Raw genomic sequence first — 26,148 nt, forward strand, 5'->3', positions numbered from 1 at the left:
GGAACAGCTATGCAGAGTTCAAAGGGGTAGGTCTACACATACGATTAAGTTATCGCTAATGGAAGGACTATAACCCTTGCTGTGCTCTGCCTGCTCCCGGTGTTCCAAAGATTATGTGACACCCCAAAAGCCTTCAGATACTGAGTATGCATATTTTATTGTGTAAATCACAGGTGTCAAAGTAAAACACATTCAATGAATTACTTCCTGCCTTGTAACACAAAAATTATTTTGGAAATCAAAAATCTTGTTTCCTCCTGAATAGAACCTTCCCCTGACAGACCAAATGTGCCAAATGTGGTTTCCATTTGCTGTTTGGGGATTTATTTGACTGTGCCAAAGTTCAGGTGTGCCAGCTCTTCGTAATAAGCCATTTGGATGAAAGCTTGGCTAGCTCAAAGGATCCTGATGTATTTTATGGCTGCCTTTTAAGATTATTGTTCAGAAATACCAAGTCTAATTTTGAAATCAATTAGCCATTGGGTCTGATGAGGTGTTGGCCCAGCTCAGGTTCACACCCGCTGTCCACAGATTATTGTTCACTTGAGCTGGGTCCTTAGGACTGGGTTGTTCCCAGCATCTGGTGGACATATGTCTGATGTTCTTGCAGAATGGGCTGATGGTTTAAATAGCCAACCCTAACGAAGAAAGCTTTGTAAGTTTGCTGCTGTTAGCCAGGAAAACAAACTTTTTATAATACTCTGTAAAAAAGAAAAAAAGAAAGGGAGAAGAAAAAGAAAAACCTTACTGCTTTCATAGTTCATTTCTCTATGACCTGTGTCTAGGGAACCCAAGTCTTCAAAATACATGGTAGATTGAAGAGATATAATGAGAAAGGAGTCAAATTATCTGTTACCTACTAGTATCTTTTTTGTTTCCCTTGGGTCCTCCCCATAACCAGACTGAAGATGTAATATCTTTCCCAGAAACCTGCTTCCAAAAGGGGACTGTGTCTTTCCATCACAGTCAATCAGCACTTGTAAAGGTGCAAATTCTGCTTGGCAGGGCCGGTGCTCCCGGGAACAGTGCCAGAGGCCCCCAGCACCACCCATGCTGTTCAAAAGAAGTGGTAGATAGTAAAATAAAAAAGTTAAACTGCCCCTTCCTTGGATTTCCCACTCGCTGGCCGCCTAACATTTTGGTAGAACAAGGGAATCTGACTTGTTCTTTTGTGAGATGCCATTGATCCCTTGAGTGAGCTCGTTACAAAGGTCTCAGATGCAGCCAAACACTAACGGGTAATATTGGGCATTTCTCATGATATCTTTTATAGACAAGAATGTCTCCTTATTCTTTTCCCAGCTCTGGAGTAAATTCAGATCTGTGAATTTGCGTTTCTAGAAAATGGAATTAATATACATTGCTACATTATTTGTATCGATGATAGTAAAGATTTAGTGGGCTGATCAGAGATGAGATGGTCTAGAGAACTATGTGCTACTCGCAGATCCTTGCCCTTCTTCCAAGTTTAGTGAGGCAGGATGGTCAGTGGGGCTGGCTTGTGCCTTCATCATTTCATCACTCGCTGTCTCATAAACAAGGCTCATTGGTTACCATGCAGTCCAACAGCACGTGGTTATTGAATGCCTACTGTGTGTTAGGCACTCAGAAAGTAAAGAGGAGCAGAACAGACCTGATCCTTGACCTCAAAAACCTTACAGTCTAGGGGAAAGAAAGATGTCAAAGAAGTAAGTAAAAAGTAAATAATTGAATTTCAGCCTTCAAATAAGAAAAATGAGGAAATGAAATAACTACTTCAATTATTATTTAGATCTTGAATATTTTAACAACTTTTCTTAGAAATCACCTCTTGTTCTAAATTTTTTCAAATGTTTATTTATTTTGCTGCCCCAGGTCTTAGTTGTGGCATGAAGGATCTTTTAGTTGTGGTATGTGGGATCTACTTTCCTGACCAGGGATCAAACCTGGGCCCCCTGCACTGGGAGCTCAGAGTCTTAGCCACTGGGCCACCAGCCAAGTCCCATTTGAATATTTTTGATAGTAAGAGTACAAACTCTCAGTAAACAGGAAGTATAAGTTACTAAAGTATTTCTAGTATATTTTAACCAAGAATTTAAAAGCCCACTCCCACTTATTGAGTGTGTATTATGTATTCACCACTCTATTCTACTTTATCACATTTAATCTCTGCCCCCAAAATAGCCAATTACTAATGAAGATACAGAGGGCCAGAGTGTTTAAGTAATTTGCATCCCATCACAGAACCTGTAAATTAGAGCTGAGATTAAATTAAGATCCTACTTGGCTCCAAGGTCCATATTCTTTGCAACATTAGTGATTGTCTCTGAACAGTCAATCTCAATAACAATAAGTCATAAAAACTTTCATTATCCCTGAACTCATTATCATTGAATGTAATTATCATCACATGATTAAGGACTTAGCAAATTTGGTCTGAACTTGCCACTATGCATTGTAACACTGCTGCTGCTGCTGCTGCTGCTAAGTCGCTTCAGTCGTGTCTGACTCTGTGCAACCCCAGAGACGGCAGCCCACCAGGCTCCTCTGTCCATGGGATTCTCCAGGCAAGAACACTGGGGTGGATTGCCATTTCCTCCTCCAAAGCATGAGAGTGAAAAGTCAAAGTGAAGTCGCTCAGTCGTGTCTGACTCTTAGCGACCCCATGGACTGCAGCCTACCAGGCTCCTCTGTCCATGGGATTTTCCAGGCAAGAGTACTGGAGTGGGGTGCCATACACTAAGTCCTATCAAATGCAAATGGCAGATACACAAGCCTCCATCACCTTTATGTATAAAAAAGACATAGATGTCTGTAGAGCAAATATGCCTACACTCTTAAAGCTGAGTACAATAGCAACATAAAATATATGTAACTGTGTTGAATTTATCTCCAAACTGTGGATGAGAGAAGCAGTATGTGGGTAACACTGAGAAGGGAATTTGTTTTCTTTCATGAAAATGCAGGGAGAAGGTGGAGAGGACAGCTCTGAATAGGAGGAGCTCAGTGAACTTTCTGTTGCTTTTGTTGAAAATACACTGATACTCTGGTCATCTTAGTCACTCCCTGGGGAAGCTTTCTCTCAACTTCCTGAAGAGACGTGAAGAAATACAGTGATTTAAAGGGGGGAGGTTATTATATGCAGCCACAGAATGTAACATTTATTTCTGTTCTTTCCATTTTCTTCATTAAATAAATATACTTTAAGGTTGTAGTTATGGCTTGCTTAGTCTTCCTATAACCAAAGATGTCCAGATGTACCAGAGCATCAAAGTAGGTAAGATTGTAACTATCATGGTAAATACCACCCTCTTATAAAGGATGATAAAAGTGAAATGGGTAATTCTTTTTCCCAGCATGAAAACATCTCACCAATTTTTATTAAAGATAGACTATATTCAACAAAGGTGAAATGTAAACCTTTCTAGATTCTCTGTGAAGTTGAAGCTTTAAAAACCCTCAAAGCTTCAGAACTTAGTTTCTATAATTCTGTATCTAAAAATGTACTTGTCAGAAATTTCTATGTCCTTGATTTTATTCTACCCCATGGAAGGCCCTCTGACCTCAAATATAAAAGGATTTTGGTAGATTATAAATGTGACCACTAGGATTAATCTTTTCCCTTAAATATTAAAAAATTCTTAAATATTTTCCTTAAATAGTAAAAAACCTTTCCTTAAATAATAAATTAAAAACCATTAAAGGGACTTCCTTGGCCATTCAGTGGTTAGGACTTCATGCTTCCACTGTGAGGGTTATGGGTTCAACCTCTGATTTGGAGACTAAGATTCTGCATGCTGTGCAGTGTGGCCAAAAATTCTTTTTAAATAAAACAAAGAAATAAAAATAAAAGAATTTTAAACAGTAATTTAAAAAATTAGGACAGTATAATGAAGGGATACATTTAATAATTTTTAGCATCTTGTCACCTTATTGTCGAGGTGATGAAATTCAATAGCGTGAAACGTTGTTTGCTATTTATTATTATTCCAGTTAAATACAACTGTTTCTTTTCTGAAGCACAACAGTCCCACTTGTCCTTTCTGCAACATTACCATATATCACATTTATCCTATATGTCTAGTCATCTATCTTACCCCTTTTTAATCACCAACTTAATAATTTTAACCTTCACTTTGGCTAGATACTAGCAGAGAGCAATGAGAGACTACCAAATACCAAGCCTGTGAGACATTAACATTCCCTGGTTTCTGATGAAGAAACAGAATCCATCATGATCCAATGTTTCAGAAATAATGTATCAATGCAGATAATGCAGAAATTTATTTTCCTATTTTCCTTAATAATGCTGCTTACATTTCTTTTTTAAAACATTTTTATTTTTATTTTTAATATAAATTTATTTATTTTAATTGAGGCTAATTACTTTACAATATTGTATTGGTTTTGTAACAAAAATATCTAGACATTGTAGAAAACTTTCTTTTTCATTCTGACTCTCTAATTTTCTTTCAGTTTGCTTTTATTTTATTAATCACTAGAGAGTATAAGCATTTTGCCATCAGCAACCATAATGTGGAAACTACAGTTAGAAATACCTTCCCCAATAATTCTATTGACTTTGATGCCATTTTTGAGCTTTTGTCCCTAATTTTCAGAAAGGCATCAGAGATTAATCAGAAATGACCTCTTATTTTCTAAAACAACAAAAACAACTTTCAATATGTGAAAACCTTTTATTATTATTTTTGAAACTATTAAGCACATTAGATATCTGAAAAGCAGAGCTAGGATGGTGGGCACTTCGTAAATGAAATCCCTAGAAGACACACAAGTGCTTTCACATAGCTAGTGACGTTATGGTTAAACTGAATTTTATAAAGTTCTTGTCTTAAGTTAGAAAAGCAATATGCACTCATTTGTAGATATTTTGGAAAATTCAAAAATGTAAAAAAGAAAATTTAAATCAATTAACATACAAGACTGATACTTAGCCCATATTAACATTTTGATATAGTTCAGTGTAGTCTTTTTCTGTGTTTGTTTGTGTCTGTGTATAATAACAAAATTTGAATTAGTGTATAGAGCATTTTGTATCACAATTTTCTTTTGATTATTTTGCATGTCATTAAATATTCTTCGAAGATATGATTTATGGTTGTTGTTGGAGATTGCATTTAATGTGTGTATTGCAATTTATTCAGCTTATCTTTTTTGATTGAAGTTTAAAGTAATTTCCTATTATAAATAAAGCTGTTGTGACTATCTTTGTACATAAATATTAATGTGTATCTCTCAATTAATTCCATATGATTAATCCCCAGACATGGAATTGTTGAACCAAGGTGCACAGACATTTTTAAGGATCTTGATTCATATTGACAACTGAGTTTTTCAAAATGTTTTAATTTATACTCCTGTCCAAAGTATAGGAGTGTTTACTTTACCCATACAGCACTGGGTATTACTTTTTAGATTTTCCAAAGAGAAAGTGAGAAGTGTTATTTCATGTTAATTTATATTTCTTAGATTAAAATACAATGAGCCCTATTTGATATGCTGAATGACTATTTTTATAACTTATTTTTAAAAGTTCCTGTCTTTTGTGTATAATCTTATTTGTGTGTTTGGCTTTTTAAATTTATTTGTAGTTCTTTATTTTAGTTAGGACTGTGATCACTAATCTGCCATGTGTGGTACAATGTTGTTCTAATTTGTCATTTCCTTTCAGTGTTCTTTTTGTTTGTGATTCAGGGATTTCTACTTTTATGTTTTGAGACATTCTTCTTCTGCCTTGTAAGTATGCTCTTTAGCTTCTCTGCTTAAACTCTTCCACACTTCAGTATTGAGTAAATACTCATTTTTCTTCTTTGTCTCTTATAGTTTTTTTTTTCTTTTTTAAATATCAAGATTGTTAAACCATGGTTTCAATGGTTAAGCCATGCTGTTCGTTGCTAGAAGTAGAGGAATAACTTTACTTTTTCTTGAAAAGCTGAATACATTAGTTAACGGCAAAAACCATCCTTTTCCAATTACTCTAAGTGCCATCTTCATGATATGAAATATTTTTACTTTCTATAGGCTTCTCTGTTTCTTGGAACTCTAGTTTTGTGTGTGTGTATGTGTGTGTGTGTCAATACCACCATACTTTATTAAGTATAGTAGTACCTTTGTAGCGTTTTTATATTTTACTGCAGTTCCTCTCATAAGTCTTTTTACTTGTCTAGAATTTTCACATCATATATTTTTTTAAAATCTGGTTACTTAAAAAAATACAAAGAAAGACAAATATCATATGATATTGCTTACATATGAAATCTAAAAACGGGTACAAGTGAACTTACCCAAAAAACAGAAGTAGAGTCACAGATACAGAAAACAAACTTATGGTTACCAAGGGGTGGGGCGGTGGGGTGGGGGGTGGTGAGAAGGGACAAACTGAGAGATTGGGACTGACATATACACACTACTATATATAAAATAAATAACTAGTAAGAGACTAGGGGAAGGCGATGGCACCCCACTCCAGTACTCTCCCCTGGCAAATCCCATGGACAGAGGAGCCTGGTGGGCTGCAGTCCATGGGGTCGCTAGGAGTCGGACAGGACTGAGCTACTTCCCTTTCACTTTTCACTTTCATGCATTGGAGAAGGAAATGGCAACCCACTCCAGTGTTCTTGCCTGGAGAATCCCAGGGACAGGAGAGCCTGGTGGGCTGCCGTCTCTGGGGTGGCACAGAGTCGGACATGACTGAAGCGACTTAGCAGCAGCAGCAGCAAGAGCCTATTGTATAGCACAGGGAACTCTACTCAATACTCTATAATGACCCATATGGGAAAAGAATCTTAAAAAGAGTGGATATATGTGTGAAAGTGAAAGTGAAGTCGCTCAGTTGTGTCCGACTCTTTGTGACCCCATGGACTGTAGCTACCAGGCTTCTCTGTCTGTGGGATTTTCCAGGCGAGAGTATTGGAGTGGGTTGCCATTTCCTTCTCCAGGGGATCTTTCCAACCCAAGGGTCGAACCCGGGTCTCCTGCATTGCAAGCAGGCGCTTTACCCTCTGAGCCACCAGGGAAGTGGGTGTGTACAACTGATTCACTTTGCTGTACACCTGAAAGTAACAGCACTCCAAAAAAGATTTTTTTTTAAATGGCCAAACCATCCAAAAAGTACTTTGGATTTTTATTCAAATTCTAGACTTTTAGACTCCTTTATCCAATGCTCTTAGAATGTAGATGCATGAAGGTTGTTTTATCTTTATTCAGTATTTTTCAAAGTTTTGTAACACCCCAACTACACCATCAATTCAATAAATCAGAATAAAGGAAAATGAGAATTATAGAATCAATTGAGATATGGATTTGAGTGAGTATATGTAATACTTGGCTTTCCCCCTCCCCCAAAGCATTTATGTCATTAAACGTAGAGCACCCATTTTTTTTCTCTTGAATTAGGGCAAAATTTAATTGGTCCAAGTTGTCTAGATACAGAAAAGAATCAAGTAAACAGATAAAAAAGTTCAAGCGGACAAGGGGATTTATTTTCATTGTTTATTTATATCCATAGGTCTCCTCACATGTTTCAAAGGCTGTATAAAGCTATAATACAGCCACCTTTCTGAGAAAACTTGTGTGTAAATACAGTTTATTTCACTTGAAGCCTTGCCCTCTTGACTGATGGAAATTGTAGTAAAACTTCCACCTGGGTTGTCAACTACGGGAAACTTTCTTATTTATTTTTATTTGTCACAGCAGGTTAAGCTCACAAATTCCAGGTGTTACGTGGCTTTAAATCTGGACACAGGCACAGGAATAGTCTGTTGAAGGTAGTTTATTTAGGATCCCTAAACATGAAGGGACTTAACAAAATGGATTTTATCCAGCTCTGTAGGTCAGGGTGTAAATTCAATGTACAACGACCAGAAATAGACCAATAGAAAAGCAGTGCCAACAGAATAAATTCTGGGTCGTGCACTGTGATAATTCTATATTTATTTCTGAAGATGATCGGAAGGGAGTAAGAATGCAGAGAGAACCAACCTACCTCCTGCTAATTTACAACTTAGCTAAAAGTGACTGTCTCTCTTAGTAATCTTTCTCTCTCACAAACCTTTCACATTATGTGGAATAAGACAACCATTGCTACCAGCAGATAAGAAAACTTCTTTCCTTTACTTAAACATAAAAATGTATAGATCTAAAAAAAAAAAAAAAAAAATGTATAGATCTTAATTTTTCATTGAAAAGTGAAAGTTGCTCAGTCATGTCCAACTCTTTGCGATCCCATGGACTGTAGCCTGCCAGCCTCCTCTGCCCATGGAATTCTCCAGACAAGAATACTGGAGTCGGTTATCATTTCTGACTCCAGGGGCTCTTCCTGATCTAGGGATAGAACCCGGGTCTCCTGCATTACAGGCAGATTCTTTTTTTTTTTTTTTAAGTGGAGTATCATTGCTTTACAATGTTGTGTTAGTTTCTGAGCTATATGTGTATATATATATCCTCTCCTTCTTAAGCCTCCCTTCCATCTCCCCATCCCACCCTCCAATTAATTTTTTAATCTTCATTCCCAAGGTTCTAAATTATGCATTTATTTAAAAACACGTTGTCTTCATGATGATTTTATTATATACTTAAAAAAAATTTTGTTTTGTTTTCTAATGACTTTGCCCAAAATAAGATGGTCATTCTTTGGTTAACATGATCATTCACTGTATGGTAATTGAAAAATCTAATTTATTTAATTAGCCTGTCATATTTGCTGTACTTTCTCTGTTTCCTTCCTAAAGGAGCTAAAAATAAAATTATCTTTCTGCGTTTGCCTACACAACTAGCAGATGTCCATTCATCCATCCAAATGGACTTGTGAGTAAACAACTAATTTGGATCAAATTAATGTGCAAGTAATTAAAGCTGATTTTTTGTATGTGATTCTAATTTTCATCACACGGTGCTTGTATTTCAATACTTTGGTATTTCATAAGCTGTCAGCTTGTGATACATTCCAGTAATAAGAGACTTTAGTTGATCCTCATAGGATGTATATATGTGCATGTATCAAATTGACCCATCTGGACAGAGCAAAATTCCCAGACTAGTCCATTTGAATTGAACCACTTTCATGGTTTGCTGTCATGGTTTATTCTGTCCTGTTTTACATTCATATTTGACATTTGATTTCTACTTCCTGAGCATCAATACAAGAAATCAGAAATCTTTTTTTCCAAATTACCCCTTAGGCTAAGTCTATAATTTTCCATCCATACATATCCACCCAGAATTTGGGAGTTAAAAAAAAAAAAAAGAGTTAAAAATTCTAATTTGATTCCACTCTTCTCAATTCACCATAATTCAGTTATTGATTTCTTTAAGTATTTTAAACCAGTAATACATTACTATATTTTAAATAAACTATTTGATAGTGAGCTAAGAATTGTAGAAAATTCTCCTATCATGAAACTTAGAAATTCAAGATGGAATTTTGTTTTATACTTCTCATTCTAGATATCTGCAGAAAAAATGTTTAAAGGGCAAGCAAGCAAGAAATAACAACTCTATAATGATATAAAGGAAAAAGTCATGAGAAAATATCAGTTTTATCTAACTAGCTGCCACTCTAGATATTCTGTATTTGACAACATAGTTTCTTTTAAAACTATTCTACTTTTCATTTTACCTCTTCCTAGTTCATGCTAAAGTGTGAGACAGTGAATATATGAAATCATTTTTAAACAAATGAATAAATATTTTATTGGATTCTATAAGCTATTTTATTGATTGTCTATACCTCTTTTCCCTCACTTGTATTTTAAAAATTAGTGAATTATAGTGAAAAGCTGGAAAGATTATAGATATCTGTTTTCTTCTACTTGTCAACTGTGTGTTCTTGAATATATACTTAAATCTTTCCATTTGTCAGTTGTTTTTTCCTGATAAATGGGAACAAACTCTCTCTCATATCTCAAATAACTAAGTCATAATACATACATGCATTTATACCTAGAAATCACAGTGTTACTGTAAGATAAATGTCATTTATGTCTCAAATTCATTTTGTGTTCTTCTTCTTGATATCCTCTGGTTTTCGTTTCTAATGATGTAACTTAAACTGTAAGGGAGTTCAATTAATTTCTGATTGGCACATATCTAATTTGATATTTCTTAGCTTCTGGGCAGCATTCATATCTTCCTAAAAATGCTTTGTAATATGTATAGTTAAAGGAGAATTGAATTGAAAGCATTTAACTTAGAAAATGTTGGGGTTATTTTATGATATTTCCTTGGGGCGGGGGGAATATAACTGACCCGAGTGTTTCATAAAATCCGTGATTTAGAATGAATGTTGCAGACTTTTCCTATCCCCCCAATCTCCACCTCCTTCCCACCCCCATTACGTCTGTAGACGGAACAGAAAGTCACACTGACCACTCACTTTGTTAAATCATCTATCATTTCCCTGGCAAGTTAAATTGGCCAATGAGTACGATGAATTGGAGCTAAGGCAGTTGGTTCTCTTTGAAGCCCCAGGCATTCGTTTCCAAATAAACTGAATTAGTGAGTCCCCGTGTAATTTATGATTTTTCATTTACTTGACTTATTTCCATGATGATTGGAGATTAGTCCATTTTAAAGGAGACAAAAGAAATTGGGTTTAAGAAACATTAAAACTAGACCAGGAAAGCATACGGAGATCAAGTAGTTCAAAGTTATGGTGACAGATTATCCTTAACTCATGCTCCACTTAAGAAAGAGAAAGACACACTCTTCTTTGCTAAAATATGTTCTTGAAGAATTTTTATTTTTATTTTATGCTTATAGGGATTAAAATCTGAGTTTTATATACATTGAACATCACAACCAAACTCTTGGTTATACGGGGTTTACAGTTTGAGAGTGAAAAACTCCCAGTGTTTATATTTGGAGTTGTGCCTACTTAGGGATTAAAGTTTGGAGGCCACAGTGATGTCACTGGATTAGAGTTAGGAAGATACATTTTGGTAAGACTGAAGCCAATGCCAAATTCATGACTCCAGAATTTATGATTGAACTCTAGACTGCCTACAAATTCATGACTTCTAAATTTATGATTGAACTCATGACTTTCCAGCTTACAGATTTAAGGGCATGCACTAATAAATAAAGACTCCTGAACCTCAAAGTAAATTCAGTGGACACCAATGTGCGTTTTACAATTTAAAATACTGATCCAGGAATAGCCAATGCAATGACCTCGCATCTTGGTTGTGTGTAGGCTGAAGGTACAATATCACTTTAGAGACTGTTTAAAATATTCACACCCATAAAATTATATCAGTGAGAGTTGGAGTAGACCCATTTCATGTTATAGACCATATGATTTTTTCACCATTTCGTCAAGATTTATTTTCTTAACCTTGATCTCTTTTTGTTTCAAGTCTCAAGGGATAGTAGTAAGACTGTTCCCTTTGGAAACAAATTCCAAAATAAAATTCAGATATTCCTTGACCTTTACCCAAGGATTATGTTCTCTTGATTTTTTTTTTTTAATTTGAAAATTCTGAGTCAAGAGCTGGAATAATGCCAAGTATCTGGATGAAAAGATCAGTCATCCAGATGTTTTATCTATATGATACAAATATCTCTAGACTGGCCTTCTATGTCCTTCACCACCTTGATGCAAGTTAGATTTTTCTTTATGTTTCCATTTTCCTCAAATAATAATCTATAGTTCAGCAAATCAGGAAAATTTAGTTATTTTGCCTCCTTTATTCCTTAGTTTTATTTCCCATATTGTCTTCATTTTTCAGTTTTTTTGTTGTTTTATTGTCATTTGTTTTTGCGCACCAGCACAGAAGATTTCCTCCCTATTCTTTGAGCTATACTATACCATTACTGAGGTCTTCTCAATACTCCTCCCATAACGAGTATTATTGACCTTTTTCCCGAGAGCATAGGCCAGCATGCTTTCTGTAATCTTGTTACTCCACCCTATATCTAGCATATAGAAAATGTTCAGTGAGTATTTATAAGATGTCCGCTTAACAAACGACCAATCAAATATTGGCTGATTAGTCTATTGTTTTATCAGTTTGTTTTTTATGGGGTAAACAATTTCAGACCTTATAGATATCTTCTTTTGTGTATCTTGTGAATATTACTAGGTAAACAAATATCTATATTTAAGGTATATAATATAAACAGATGCTACATTTGGCAAATCTGATAACTGGGAAATCAATGAAAAAAGAATGCAAGGGTTTTAATTTAGTAAAGTTGCAGATAAAATTGTTATTTTTGGATCATTACAATTTTATAAAATAAGGAGTAATTTACAAAAGTGTAAAATGAGAAAGAAATTATCGTTAACCTCTTTTGTTTTTGTTCAATCACTAAGTCGTGTCCGACTCTTTGTGATCCCATGGACTGCAATATGCCAGACTTCCCTATCCTTCATCTCCCAGAGTTTGCTCAAACTCATGTCCATTGAATTGGTTACCCTCTTTGGTAATTTCAAAATTTATTAGAAATAAAACATTTTGGAAAAATATCAAAGTACTGCATACATCACAGCTGCATTAAAGCATAGTATACAGGTGTTCTAGAATGGGATTTTTTATCCTCCAAAATTTAATTCTAGTAAGAAATATTAGAATATTTTTTAGCTTTTATATTTTCAGGTGGTCTAGGTTTATCTTAATTAATCTGTGTAATAATTATGCCCCCAAATGACCATCTGCAATCTCAAAATTTATTTTCCATTTTCAATACTATTTCTCCCCTTGCTTCACCTGTGGCCAGAAGCAAAGGAGTGTTGGAAGTCACACATCTGATGAGAAGTGATGTGACAACAAGTTCCCACACAACCAGGAGCCTCCCACATATTCTACACATTGCCTCTCTCTTCTAAGAGTCAACATTCTCTTCCTTCTGAGGGTCTTTATTCCTTCATGATTCCCCCAAGTCAAGTCTCTAAGCTCAGTCTTGTTTATGAAAGACAATAGGTGTGTCTCATTTTTCTAGTCATGCAAGCACCTCAGCAGTTAGCTGTTTTGCTTGGAAGTGGAAAGGCATTATGGGTTTAAAAGTTGGCTCTCTTCTTCTTCCTGGCACCATACATTGGGCAAGTTATTCCGTTTCCTGGGGTGGCTCAGATGGTAAAGTGTCTGCCTACAATGCGGGAGACCCGGGTTCAATCCCTGGTCGGGAAGATCTCCTGGAGAAGGAAATGGCAACCCACTCCAGTATTCTTGCCTGGAAAATCCCATGGACAGAGGAGCCTGGTAGGCTACACTCTCCATGGGGTTGCAAAGAGTCAGACACGACTGACCGACTTCACTTTCACTTTCAGTCCTCACAAATTTTCATTTGTCAAATGTGGCTGATGAGAGTATCCATCTCATATGAGTGCTGGGAGAATTAAATGAATGAACACATGTAAGGTGCTTAGAATTCTGCTGAATGTTTGGTAAATGTTTGCATTAAGGATTAAAAAAAATTTTTATAGACACATTAGCAATTCAGCAAGATTAACTTGTTCAAAGACATCTTTGGGAGATGCAGCCCTTTTTTGTAAGTATCATCACAGGCAGAATGAGAAGATTTCAAGGGCTAAGAGTAAGAAATGAACAGGGAACAAGCAAAAAGTATCAACAACTGGCTGACATTTACCCTCCATTTTTCTTCTTGGTTCAACCTAAGTCTTATACGCTCAATTTTGGAAAGAATTTGTTTCGCTATTTCAAATTTTAATTTAGAATGATGTCTTCATAGTTATTTTCCCAGAGTTGCTTTGTTAAAGGGAGAAGAGTAAGTAAGTTCAGTGGAGTGAAGGCTGTTGCATTGTGCACTTCCACCAAATAATAAGCATAGAGGCTTTTAAAGCATACTTTATTAAAATTTTCTTATTTCTATATTATTTATGTCACAGTAGTTTAAATGTTGCATTTCATGTATTTAGTTCATCTCTCTACTTTGTAAAAAGAATCTCTCTACTTCAGCCATGGTGCATTTATTGTAGACAAAGCTCCAGTTTACAGACCATTCCCCTGGGATCACTTATTTTATGGTATCCATTGCATCTATTTATTTATTTAGTGACTGTCATAAACCTGCTGTTTTGAGGGAACATGGAGGCTAATATATACTTTGCAGCATCTGTGTTCGATATGTATTTACCTTTGAGTGATTTGGTTCAAGACCTTCTTGCATAGAATACTTTTTGCCTATAATTTTATTCCTTTCGAGCTGGATCCATTTTAATTTTTAATACAGCCAGTGCTGACCTTATCCCTTTTATTTTCAGATTCTCCCTGCTTGATAACTGATGATAAGTCATCTCTCAAATCTCTGGAGAGAGAAAGGACTATTTATTTGATGTGTAATAGCTGGTTCAACGTCCCCTTCCTTCCCTCCTCCCGCGTAACCTCCTCTCTCCTCTCCATCCTGTTCACCCTCTTCCTTTTCCTTCATCTATTCCTCCTCTGAGGCCCCTTCTCTCTTTAGCTGTGTGTGTTTGTAGGTGTGTGCCTTTGTGTATGTTTGGGTTCATTTAAGCATGTATGTTCCTGACACAATGCAACATGTTTCATTTTTAATTTTCTCCTTATTTTTCTTTTTAAGTAATTTTATTTGTTTATTTATTTTTACTTTTTGGCTGTGCTGAGTCTTAGTTGCTGCACAGGCTTTTCTCTAGTTGTGGAGAGTAGGGGCTGCTCTCATTGTGATGCACGGGCTTCTCACTGCAGCAGCTTCTCTTGTGGAGCTTGGGCTCTAGGGCACACAGGCTTCAGTAGTTGCGGCTCCCGGACTCTAAAGCCCAGGCTCAATAGTTGTGGCCCATGGGCTTTGTTGCTCCACAGCATGTGGGATCTTTCCGGCTCAAGGACTGAACCTGTGTCTCTGCACTGGCAGGCAGATTCTGTACCACTGAGCCACCAGGGAAGAGCTTATTTTTTTTTTAATATTTGAATTCCTATTTTTGACCATGTCATCTTTTTAGGCCCCACTTGCAATAAGTCTTCCCATAAAGCCGTAATGTCATATAGAATTGTATTTTAAACATTACCTCTTATTTACAGGTTCAAAACTCTTTGGCAATATTTACAGCAACTATGATCTCTGATAAATCAATACTTGCCACTGTGCATGGTTGATAACTCTCTTGGATTTCATTTCCACCATATTATTGTAGATGACACTTTGAGATCATAAACTTTTGTGGCATATTATGTTTGAGTAGAACTATATTTGTGTGAGTGTGTACATGTATATCTACACACAGAAAAGTCTATAAGGTTACATACCAAACACCTTGGAGTGTGGAATGAGGTTGAGGATCCTTTCACTTCTAAAATGTCTGAAAATATTCTTTCTCTCTATCCAGCATATACATCCTTTTTATTTTTATTTTTTTAAATCACAAATCTAAAAAGAAACAAAATCCCAAACACCTAGGAAATATCCTGGTTGGACTTAAGGGAGTTTGATACATTTTCCAAATGGAATTTATTCTAGATTCATAGTTGGATTCATAGTGGGCTCCAATTCAAGGGGTACAGTGTATCCCAAGGAAATTAATCAGTTTCAGTGGATTTATTCTCCTTTGTGAAAATGTGTGGAATTAACACATACCAAATATCACCTCCCCTTTATATTGACTTTTAAACTTTATTATATGATTTTCATTCTTAAAACTGTTTTCATGTCATTAAAATATGCATATATTTCTTTGTCAATTTTAGTCACTATCTTACCATTTTAAAAAATAGTTAAAACACACATTCAACTTCTCTCCCCTTTTTTATTCACCTCTACTTTCCAGTTTTTGTTGTTACATTATAGTTTTTACATTATTAAAGTTGGAACATTGATTTATAGTCTCTGACTTTAATCAAGTTTATGTAGGTCTGTACAAGTTAACTCAGAAAATTGAAAACCTCTAAAAGATATTGAATTTATATAGAAGGAAATGTACTTCTGTTGAAGCTTTGTGATTCCATAGCAACTTTAATAAGGTCAAGGCTAACAAGTTCTTTTTCTCTTTCTAAACATTTTCCTTCTCTCATCAGTCATTCTCAGTTGATATCGAATCTTGAAATTTATGCCACTCTTTCTTTAAATATATATACAATTTATTTTCTAATTAATAGACTTTATAGTAGTTTTAGGTTTGCAGAACATTGAGCAGATAGAAGCAAGAACCATATACCCTCTGATTCAATACTATCAAGCTATTCATACAGATTATATTATTATCTGTATGGATTCTGAGAGGGCATTTGACAAAATAAGCATTCATTTTTATTAAAAACATTGACAATACAGGAATCATTTTATCGTTTCTTTCTTAACTTGATTATCTACACATAGACATATAGCTAAATGTCGAAAAGTCAGCATCATCCTAATGGGGAAATACTACAGATTCTCTCACCAAAGTCAAGAACAAGAATGAATATCCACTAACATTATGACAATTTAATGTTGTCTGAAAGAGATGAAGCTATAACTTAGACAAGAGAAGAAAATTAGAGATATAAATATTGGGAAGGAGGAGGTAAAACTATTTGCAGTTAACATAGTGTTTTTTGCAAAACACTAAGATATTAAGTAAGAAAGCAAAAGCCTGCAAGGATGAGATAATACAGTGACTTGGTGAAATAGAATTTGACACAAATAGAATTTATCTAAACATAAAACTGCAATGCAGGAGACGTGGGTTTGATCCTGGTTCAGGAAAATCCTCTGGAGAAGGCAAGGCAACCCACCCCAGTATTCTTGCCTGGGAAATCCCATGGACAGAGGAGCCTGGCATGCCATAGTCCTTGGGTTCCCAAGAGTCAGACACGACTTAGCAACCAAACCACCAAACATGAGACTACCAGTTCAAAGATATAATGAAAGACCTCATTCTTACTAGCAGCATAAAAAATAAAGCCACACGCCTAAACTTAGCACAGTATGTGCAAACTCTATATGAAAAGAAACTTCAAACCACTCCTACAGTACATAAAAGTAAACTCAAACTAATAGAAAAACATATCACAGTCAGAGAGAGAAAGAGTCAATATCAATGGCATCTATTTTTCCTAAATTCTTTTGCATTAATGTAATGTGATCTTAAATGGTACTGGGACCAGATAAAATGATTCTAAAGTTCACATAAAAATTGGGCAGTTTAGCTAAATAAACTTGGGCAAAGAACAAAGAGCAGAAATGAGTTCTAACAGACATGGAGTCTATTATAAACCTCAGTAGGTAGAATAGTGTTGTGCTTATGTGTAAGGAGACACAATCCAAAATAGTAATATCAAAAATAAAAATATATACAGGATTTTAATATGTGATAAAGGTGTCATTGGAAAACAGTGAGTAAAAATGAAGCTTTCCAATTTCATGTATCCTGAAGTATCAGTCTTATCTTTCCATGATTGCTGGATTATATATTATGGTTAGAAAAGCCTTCCCCAATGTGAAATTATAAATAAACATTAATCCATAGTTTCTGTTAATTCAGCTCAGTTCAGTCTCTCAGTCATGTCCAACTGTTTGCAACCAATGGATCGCATCACACCAGGCTTCCCTGTCCATCACCAAAGCCTGGAGTTTGCTCAAACTCATGTCCATTGAGTTGGTGATGCCATCCAACCATCTCATCCTCAGTCATCCCTTTCTCCTCCTTCCTTCAATCTTTCCCAGCTTCAGGGTCTTTTCCAGTGAGTCAGTTCTTCCCATCAAGTAGCCAAAGCACTGGAGTCTCAGCTTCAGCATCAGTCTTTCCAATGAATGTTCAGGACTGATTTCCTTTAGGATTGACTGGTTTGATCTCCTTGCAGTCCAAGGAACACTCAAGAGTCAAATACCACAGTTCAAAAGCATCAATTCTGGGAGTACAAGATGGCAGAGGAGTAGGTGGATGTGGAGTACATCTCTCTCCACAGGTACATCAGGAATACACCTGCAGATGCAGAAGTGTATGCAGAACACCAGCTGAGAGCAGACAGGAGAACCTAAATAGTGGAGAAGAATATAAAGAACCACACAAAACTTGGTAGGACAAAGGAACTAGGGGGGAAAACAGGAGTGTTAGTAAGGCTGGATCTGCCCTCAGCCAGTGGGGGCACTGAAGCAGGGGTCCGGTCCCCACATCACAGCAATCATCTGAGTCAGAGGAGAAACATTTAAGGCTGAGAGTGAAACAGCTGATCTGTGGCAGCCTAAACGGAATGAGAATCAGATGGTCATTGCCACAGCCATACGAACTCTGGACAGGGATGCAGGTCCCCTGGAAGGCAGAGCGGCTGGCAACTGGAGTTTAGGGATTGTGGAGAAATACCAGGGCAAGGTTGCTGTTGACTGCAGAGAGACAGATCGATCTAAGAGGAGCTGAGAGAGGAGATTATGGTGGAAAATGCCTGTAGAGGAAAGCTGGGCAGCCATGGAAGCAAGGCAATACTGCTGAGTCAGGCGTAGGGGGTGGAGCCAACACCATAGCCTCTCTCTCCCCACATGCCCGCAACAGCAGCTCAACAAAAGAGAGGCTGGCTCATCAAATGCCTGACACACTGAATTACAGAGTAGGATCCCACCCAGGGTGCCCCTTTAAGTCCCTGATGCACTGATCTACAGAGTAGGGTCCTAGCCAGGGGGGCCTCTCTATGTGCCTGATGCGCTGAACAACAGAGAAGGACCCCAGGCAAAGGAACCCTCTAAGTGCCTGAATGGGTGGACCTATGGAGAAAGACTGGCCAAAGAGGCCTTCTGATCGCCAGCTACATGAGGTTTGAAAAAAGACTCTGATAGGGCCATAACTCCTGTGGTGGAGACAGTCCATGTCTCTGCACACTTGGCACCTCCAGGGTCCCCACAAGCCAAGCAGCTGTGCCACCTTCACGCTCAACACTCACTGGGGCAGAGCTGCCACAGGCAAAAAAGTCTTGCATCTATACACACAGGGTCACTTTGGTAGTGTCCAAATCTTTGCGACCCTGTAGACTGTGGCCTGCCAGGCTTCTCTGTCAGGGAGGGGGGCTTCGCTAGACAAGAATACTGGAGCGTACTGGCCAATACTGGTTGCCATACCCTTCTAGAGCACTATATTTCCTGCTGCCCTAGCTGCCAACTCCCCCTGAGTACCTGGTGCTGCCAGAACCCCTGCAACCCAAGCAGCTGCACTACCTCCACACCTGGCCCTCATGGGGGCAAACCCAGATCCTCAAGGGCAGCCTCAGGAGCAAACCCCAGGATGCAGAGGTGGAAATAAAACCACAATTGAAACCCAAGGGCAGTATGGCTAAGGAAGAAGACCCAAAACATTCCCACCAGCTGTACAAGCTGCAGATTAAATCCACACGATCAACTAGGCAGACTCTATGTCTATGCAATATATAAAATGTCATAGAGAGCTCCCACAAAAGAAAACGCACTAGTTCTGACAGCTGTGAACATTGGTGGCAAGAAAACACTGGAGTAGGACCAGATTAGAATCTGAGCTTCCCACACAGGTCCAGAGATCAGAAGAGTGTAGGAGGGCGTCCTAGGGAGGTGAGGTGGACTGTGACTTCTAGCTAGGGAAAAGACTCTGACAGCAGTGACTCAAGAAAAGCATTTATTATTCTTATGTTTTGATTTGTTCTGTAGATTCTTTTGGATTTTTTTTCTTTTTCTTTTTCCTTTTCTTCCCCCTCTGTTGTAGTTGTTGACTTTATTAGCACTATGAAATCCAATTAAGCTTTTGAACTTTCTTTTTTTTCCCCTAGTCACATTTTTTATTGTTGCTATAAACCTCTGTCTCTACATTAGGCTTTTGCAGTTCTGTGGAATTTTCCTTTTTCTCTCTCTCTCTCTTTTTAATTTTAATTTTTAAGCCTATTATTATTTTTTCTACATTTATTCCTTTGTTTGTTTTTCCTACTGTTCTTTTCCCCTTGAGTTAATCTTTAATGTATATAAATCTTCTTTATCTATCTCTATTTAACTTTGCATATCTATTCTTTCTTTCTTTTCTTGTTAACATATTTGTTAATTTTATTTTCATTGCTTTAATGTCCAACTGGTGCCTTGCTTTAGTTTTGTTTTCCAGTTTATGCTTTAGTTAGTTTTCTTCTTGTAGATATAATTTTTGGTTCCTTTGTTTGCCAGATCAATCTATTGTACTTTATTTTTCTGGGACTATTTTGATTTTGCTTATGAGTGTAAATGTATATGTGTATATTAAATCACACTTTTTACTGTTGTTATAAACCTCTGTCTCTGTGTTGGGTTTTTGCAGTTCTATGGGATTTTCCTTTTTTGTTTTTTTCTTCTTCCCTTTTTTTTTTTTTCTCTTTTTATAATTTTAATTCTTAAAATTTTTAACCTATTATTATTTTGTCCTACATTTATTCATTTGTTTGCTTTTCCTACTGTTCTTTTCCCCTTGCAATTAATCTTTAATGTTTATAAATCTTCTTCATCTATCTCTATTTAACTTTGCCTAACTATTCCTTCTTTCTTTTCTTTCTCTTCTTTCCTCTCAATATATTTACTTGTTTTATTTTCATTGCTTTATTCCCCACTTGGCACCTTGCTTTAGTTTTGTTTTCTAGTTTGTGCTTTAGTTAGTTTTGTTCTTCACTGGTAATTATAATTTTTTATTTCTTTAGTTTGCTGGGTCAATCTACCATACTTTATTTTTGTTAGACTGTTTTGACTTTGCTCATGAGTGTATATGTATATGTGTATATTCCATTATTTTAATTATTATTTGCCTGATTTTGTAACTGCCATTTCTCTGGAGTTCATCTTTGGTTTTCAGATATTTGTTTTAATGCCATAACAAACCCACCTGTGGAATCTTCATTCCTGAACATAGATCAAGCCTTGAGACTTTGGAGTGGGAGCACTGACCCCAAGACCCTAGACTACCAGAAAACTAACCCTAAGGAGTATCAAATAGTGAAAACTCACACAAAGGAAACCACTTGAATACAAGACCCAGAATCACCCAACCACCAGTAGCACCCTGTGCAGGACACCTCATCTAAACAACAAACAAAACAAAAATACAAACCCAATCATCAGCAGACAGGAGTACCACCTCACTCAGCCTGTCCATCAGAGGAAAAACAAACAAACAAAAAGTCAGCACAAATCTCACCCTATATGAAGCTTACACAATCCCTGAACCAACCTTGGGAAGGCAGAAACCAAAAGGAAGAAAGGATTCATCCTTGAAGCCTGGGAAAAGGAGACCTCAAACACAATAAGTTAAAAAGAAATAATGAAAAGGCAGAGAAAAACTACAGAAATGAAGAAACAAACTAGAAACACAGAAGTCCAAAAAAATGAAGAGGAAATAGGCAAACTACCTGAAAAAAATTCAGCATAATGATACTAAAGATGAAAAAAAACCTTAAAAACAGAATGGAGAAAAATTCAAGACTCAATTAAGAAAGACCTAGAAGAATTAAAGAATAAACATGCAGAGACAAACAACACAGTTAATGAAATTAAAACTACTCTAGAAGGAATCAATAGCAGAGTATCTGAATCAGAAGAATGAATCAGTGAGCTGGAAGATAAAATGGTGGAAATAACTTCTGAATAGGAGAATAAAGTAAAAAGAATGAAAAGAACTGATGACAGTCTGAGACCTCTGGGACAATGTCAAATGCACCAACATTCGAATTATAGGGGTCACAGAAGAAGAAGAGAAAAAGAAAGGGTATGAGAAAATTTTTGAAAGATTATAGTTGAGAATTTCCTCAACACGGAAAAGGAAATAGTCATTCAAGTACAAGAGGCACAAAGAGTCCCATACAGGATAAACCCAAGGAGAAACATGCCAAGACACATACTAATCAAACTAACAAAGACTAAACACAAAGAAAGAATATTAAAAGCAGCAAGGGAGAAGCAACAAGTAACATACAAGGGAAACCCCATATGCTTAACAGCTGATCTTTCAGCAGAAACTCTGCAGGCCAGAAAGGAATGGCAGGATATATTTAAAGTAGTGAAAGGGAAACATCTACAACCAAGATTGCTGTACCCAGCAAGGATATCATTCAAAATTTATGGAGAAATAAAAAGCTTTTCAGACAAGCAAGAGTTAAGAGAATTCAATACCACCAAACCAACTACAACAAATATTAAATAGATTTATATAGTCAAGAAATACAAGAGAAGAAAAAAAGATCTACAAAATCAATCCCAAACTATTAAGAAAATAGCAATAGGAACATATATATCAATAATTACTTTAAATGTAAATGGTTTAAATGCTTTAACCAAAAGACACAGACTGGTTGAATGGATACAAAAACAAGACCCATATATAGGCTGTCTACAGGAAATGCACTTCAGATCTCAAATATAGACTGAAAGTGAGAGGGTGGAAAATATATTCCAATATTCCATGCAAATGGGAAGCAAAAGAAAGCTGGAGTAGCAATCCTCATATCAGACACAATAGTCCTTAAAATAAAGACGATTACAAGAGGTAAGGAAGGGCACTACATAATGATCAAGAGGAAGACATAGCAACTGTAAATATCTATGCACCCAACACAGGAGCACCTCAATACATAAGATAAGCACTAACAGACATAAAAGGAGAAATTGACAGTAACACAATAATAGTAGGCGATTTTAACACCCCACTCACACCAATGGACAGATCATCAAAACAGAAAATTAATAAGGAAACACATGTCTTAAATGATACATTAGATGAGGTGGATCTCATTGATATCATCAGGACATTCCACCCAAATCAGAAGAATACACATTCTTCTCAAGTGCATATGGAACATTCTCCAGGATAGACCACATCTTGGGCCACAAATCAAACCTCAATAAATTTAAGAAAATTAAAATTGTATCAAGCATCTTCTCTGACCACAACGCTATGAGACTAGATATCAACTAAAGAAAAAAACTGTAAGAAACACAGACACATTGAGATTAAACAACACATTTCTAAGTGACCAAAAGGTTACTGAAGAAACCAAAAGGGAAATTAAAAAAATTCTAGAAACAGAAGACAATGAAAACATGACAACTCAAAACCTATGGGATGCAGCAAAAGCAGTTTTAAGAGGGAAGTTTATAGCAGTATAATCCTACCTCAAGAAACAGAAAAACATCGACTAGACAACCTAACTTTACACATAAAACAGCTAGAAAAAGAACAAAAAAGTCCCCAAAATTAGTAGAAGGAAAGAAATCATAAAGATCCAAGCAGAAATAAATGAAAGAAACAATAGTAAAGATTAATAAAACTAAAAGCTAGTTCTATGAAAAGATAAACAACATTGACAAACCTTTATCCAGACTCATTAAGATAAAAAGAGAGGAGGATCAAATCAACAAAGTTAGAAATGAAAAAGGAGAGGTTGCCACAAACAATGCAGAAATACAAAGGATAATAACAGACTATTATGAAAAAATATATGGCAATAAAATGGATAACCTGGGAAAAATGGACAGATTCTCAGAGAAGTTCAATCTTCCAACACTGAACCAGGAAGAAATAGAAATCCTGAACAACCCAATTACAAGCACTGAAATTGAAGCTGTGATCAAAAATCTCTCAGAAAACAAAAGCCCAGGACCAGATGGCTTCACAGGAGAATTCTATCAAACATTTAGAGAAGAGCTAATGCTTATCCTTCTAAAACTCTTTCAAAAAATTGCCAAGGAAGGAACACTTCCAAACTCATTCTTTGAGGTCACCATCACCCCAACACCAAAACCAGACAAAGACAACACAAAAAAAGAAAACCACAGGCCAATATCACTGATGAACAGAGATGCAAAATTTTAGCAAACAGAATTCAGCAACACATCAAAAAGCTCATACACCATGATCAAGTTGGGTTTATTCCAGGAATGCAAGGATTCTTCAGTATATATAAATCAATCAATGTGATACACCACATTAACAAATTGAAAGATAAAAACCATATGATACTCTCAATAGATGCAGAAAAGCCCTTTGGCAAAATTTAGCACCCACTTATGATTACAACACTTCAAAAAATGGGCATAGAAGGAACCTACCTCAACATAGTAAAGGCCATATTTGATAAGCCTACAGAAAATATCATTTTCAATTGTACAAAACTGAAAGCATTCCCCCTAAGATCAGGAACAAGAAAATGGCATCTATTTTTGCCACTATTATTCAACATAATTTTGGAAATCCTAGCTACAGCTATCAGAGAAGAAAGAAGAAATAAAAGGAGTTCAGATCAGAAAAGAAGTTAAGCTCTCACTGTTTGCAGATGATGTTATACAGTACATAGAAAACCCTAAAGATAGCATTGGAAAATTACTAGAGCTAACCAGTGAATTTAGCAAAGTTGAAGGATACAAAATCAATACACAGAAATCACTTGTATTTCTATATACCAGCAATGAAAAATCAGAAAGAGCAATTAAGGAATCAATCCCATTCACCATTGCAAGAAAAAGAATAAAATATCTAGGGATAAACTTACCTAAGGAGACAAAAGAACTGCAGAAAATTAAAAGACACTAATGAAAGAAATCAAAGACAACATAAACAGATAGAGAGATATTCCATGTTCCTGGGTAGGAAGAATCAATATTGTGAAAATGACTATACTACCTAACACAATCTACAGACTTAATGTGATCCCTATCAAATTACCAATGGCATTTCTCATAGAACTAAAACAAAAAATTTCACAATTCACATGGGAACCCAAAAGATCCCAAATAGACAAAGCAGTCTTGAGAAAGAAGAATGGAGTTGGAGGAATCAACCTTCCTGACTTCAGATTATACTTCAAAGCTACAGTCATCAAGACAGTATGATACTGTCTTGCACAAAAACAGAAATATAGACCAATGAAAGAAGATAGAAAGCCCAGAAATAAACCCATGCAGCTCTGGGTAACTTATTTTTGACAAAGGAGGCAAGAACATACAATGGGGCAAAGACAGCCTCTTCAATAAACGGTGCTAGAAAAACTGGATAATTACATGTTGTTGTTTAGTTTAGTTGCTAAGTTGTGTTTGACTCTTTTGCAACCCCATGGACTGTAGCTCACCAGGCTCCTCTGTCCACAGTATTTCCCAGGCAAGAATACTGGGGTGGGTTGCCATTTTCTTCTCCATTAGCTACATGTAAAAGAATGAAATTAGAACACTTTAACACCATACACAAAGATAAACTCAAAATGGATTAAAAACCTAAATGTAAGACCAGGAAGTATAAAACTCTTAGAGGAAAACATAGGCAGAACACTCGATGACATAAATCAAAGCAAGATCCTCTATGACCCACCTCCTACAGTAAAGGAAATAAAAGTTAACAAGTGGGACCTTATTAAACTTAAAAGCTTTTGAACATCAAAGGAAACTACAAGCAAGGTGAAAAGAAAACCCTCAGAATGTGAGAAAATAATATCGAATGAAGCAATTGACAAAGGATTAATTTCCAAAATATACAAGCAGCTCATACAACTCAATGCCAGGAAGAAAAAAAAAAATCAAAAATGTGGGGAAAAGGCCTAAACAGACATTTCTCCAAAGAAGATAACCAGATGGCTAACAAACACATGAAAAGATAGTCAGCATCATTCATTATTAGAGAAATGCTAGTCAAAACTACAATGAGATATCACCTCACATCGGTCAGAATGGCCATCCTCAAAAAGTCTACAAACAATAAATGCTGGAGAGGATGTGGGGAAAAGGGAATGCTCTTGAACTGTCGGTGGAAGTGTAAATTGAAACAGCCACTATGGAAGATGGTATGAAGATTCCTTAAAAAACTATGAATAAAACCACCATATGACCCAGCAATGTCACTCCTAGGCATATACCCTGAGGAAACCAAAATTGAAAAAGATACATGTATCCCATTGTTCATTGCAACACTATTTACAATAGCTAGAACATAGAAGTAACCTAGATGTCCATCAACAGATGAATGGATAAAGAAGTTGTGGTACATATACACAATGGAATAATACTCACCCATAAAAAGGAATGCATTTGAGTCAATTCTGATGAGGTGGATGAACCTAAAACCTAATATACATAGTGAAATGAGTCAGAAAGAAGATAAATATCATATTCTAAACCCAAATCACTGCAGATGTCGATTGCAGCCATGAAATTAAAAGACGCTTACTCCTTGGAAGGAAAGTTATGACCAACCTAGATAGCATATTCAAAAGCAGAGACATTACTTTGCCATCAAAAGTCCATCTAGTC

The sequence above is a fragment of the Bos mutus genome, chromosome 8, assembly GCF_027580195.1.
Source record: "Bos mutus isolate GX-2022 chromosome 8, NWIPB_WYAK_1.1, whole genome shotgun sequence".
Classification (NCBI taxonomy): domain Eukaryota; kingdom Metazoa; phylum Chordata; class Mammalia; order Artiodactyla; family Bovidae; genus Bos; species Bos mutus.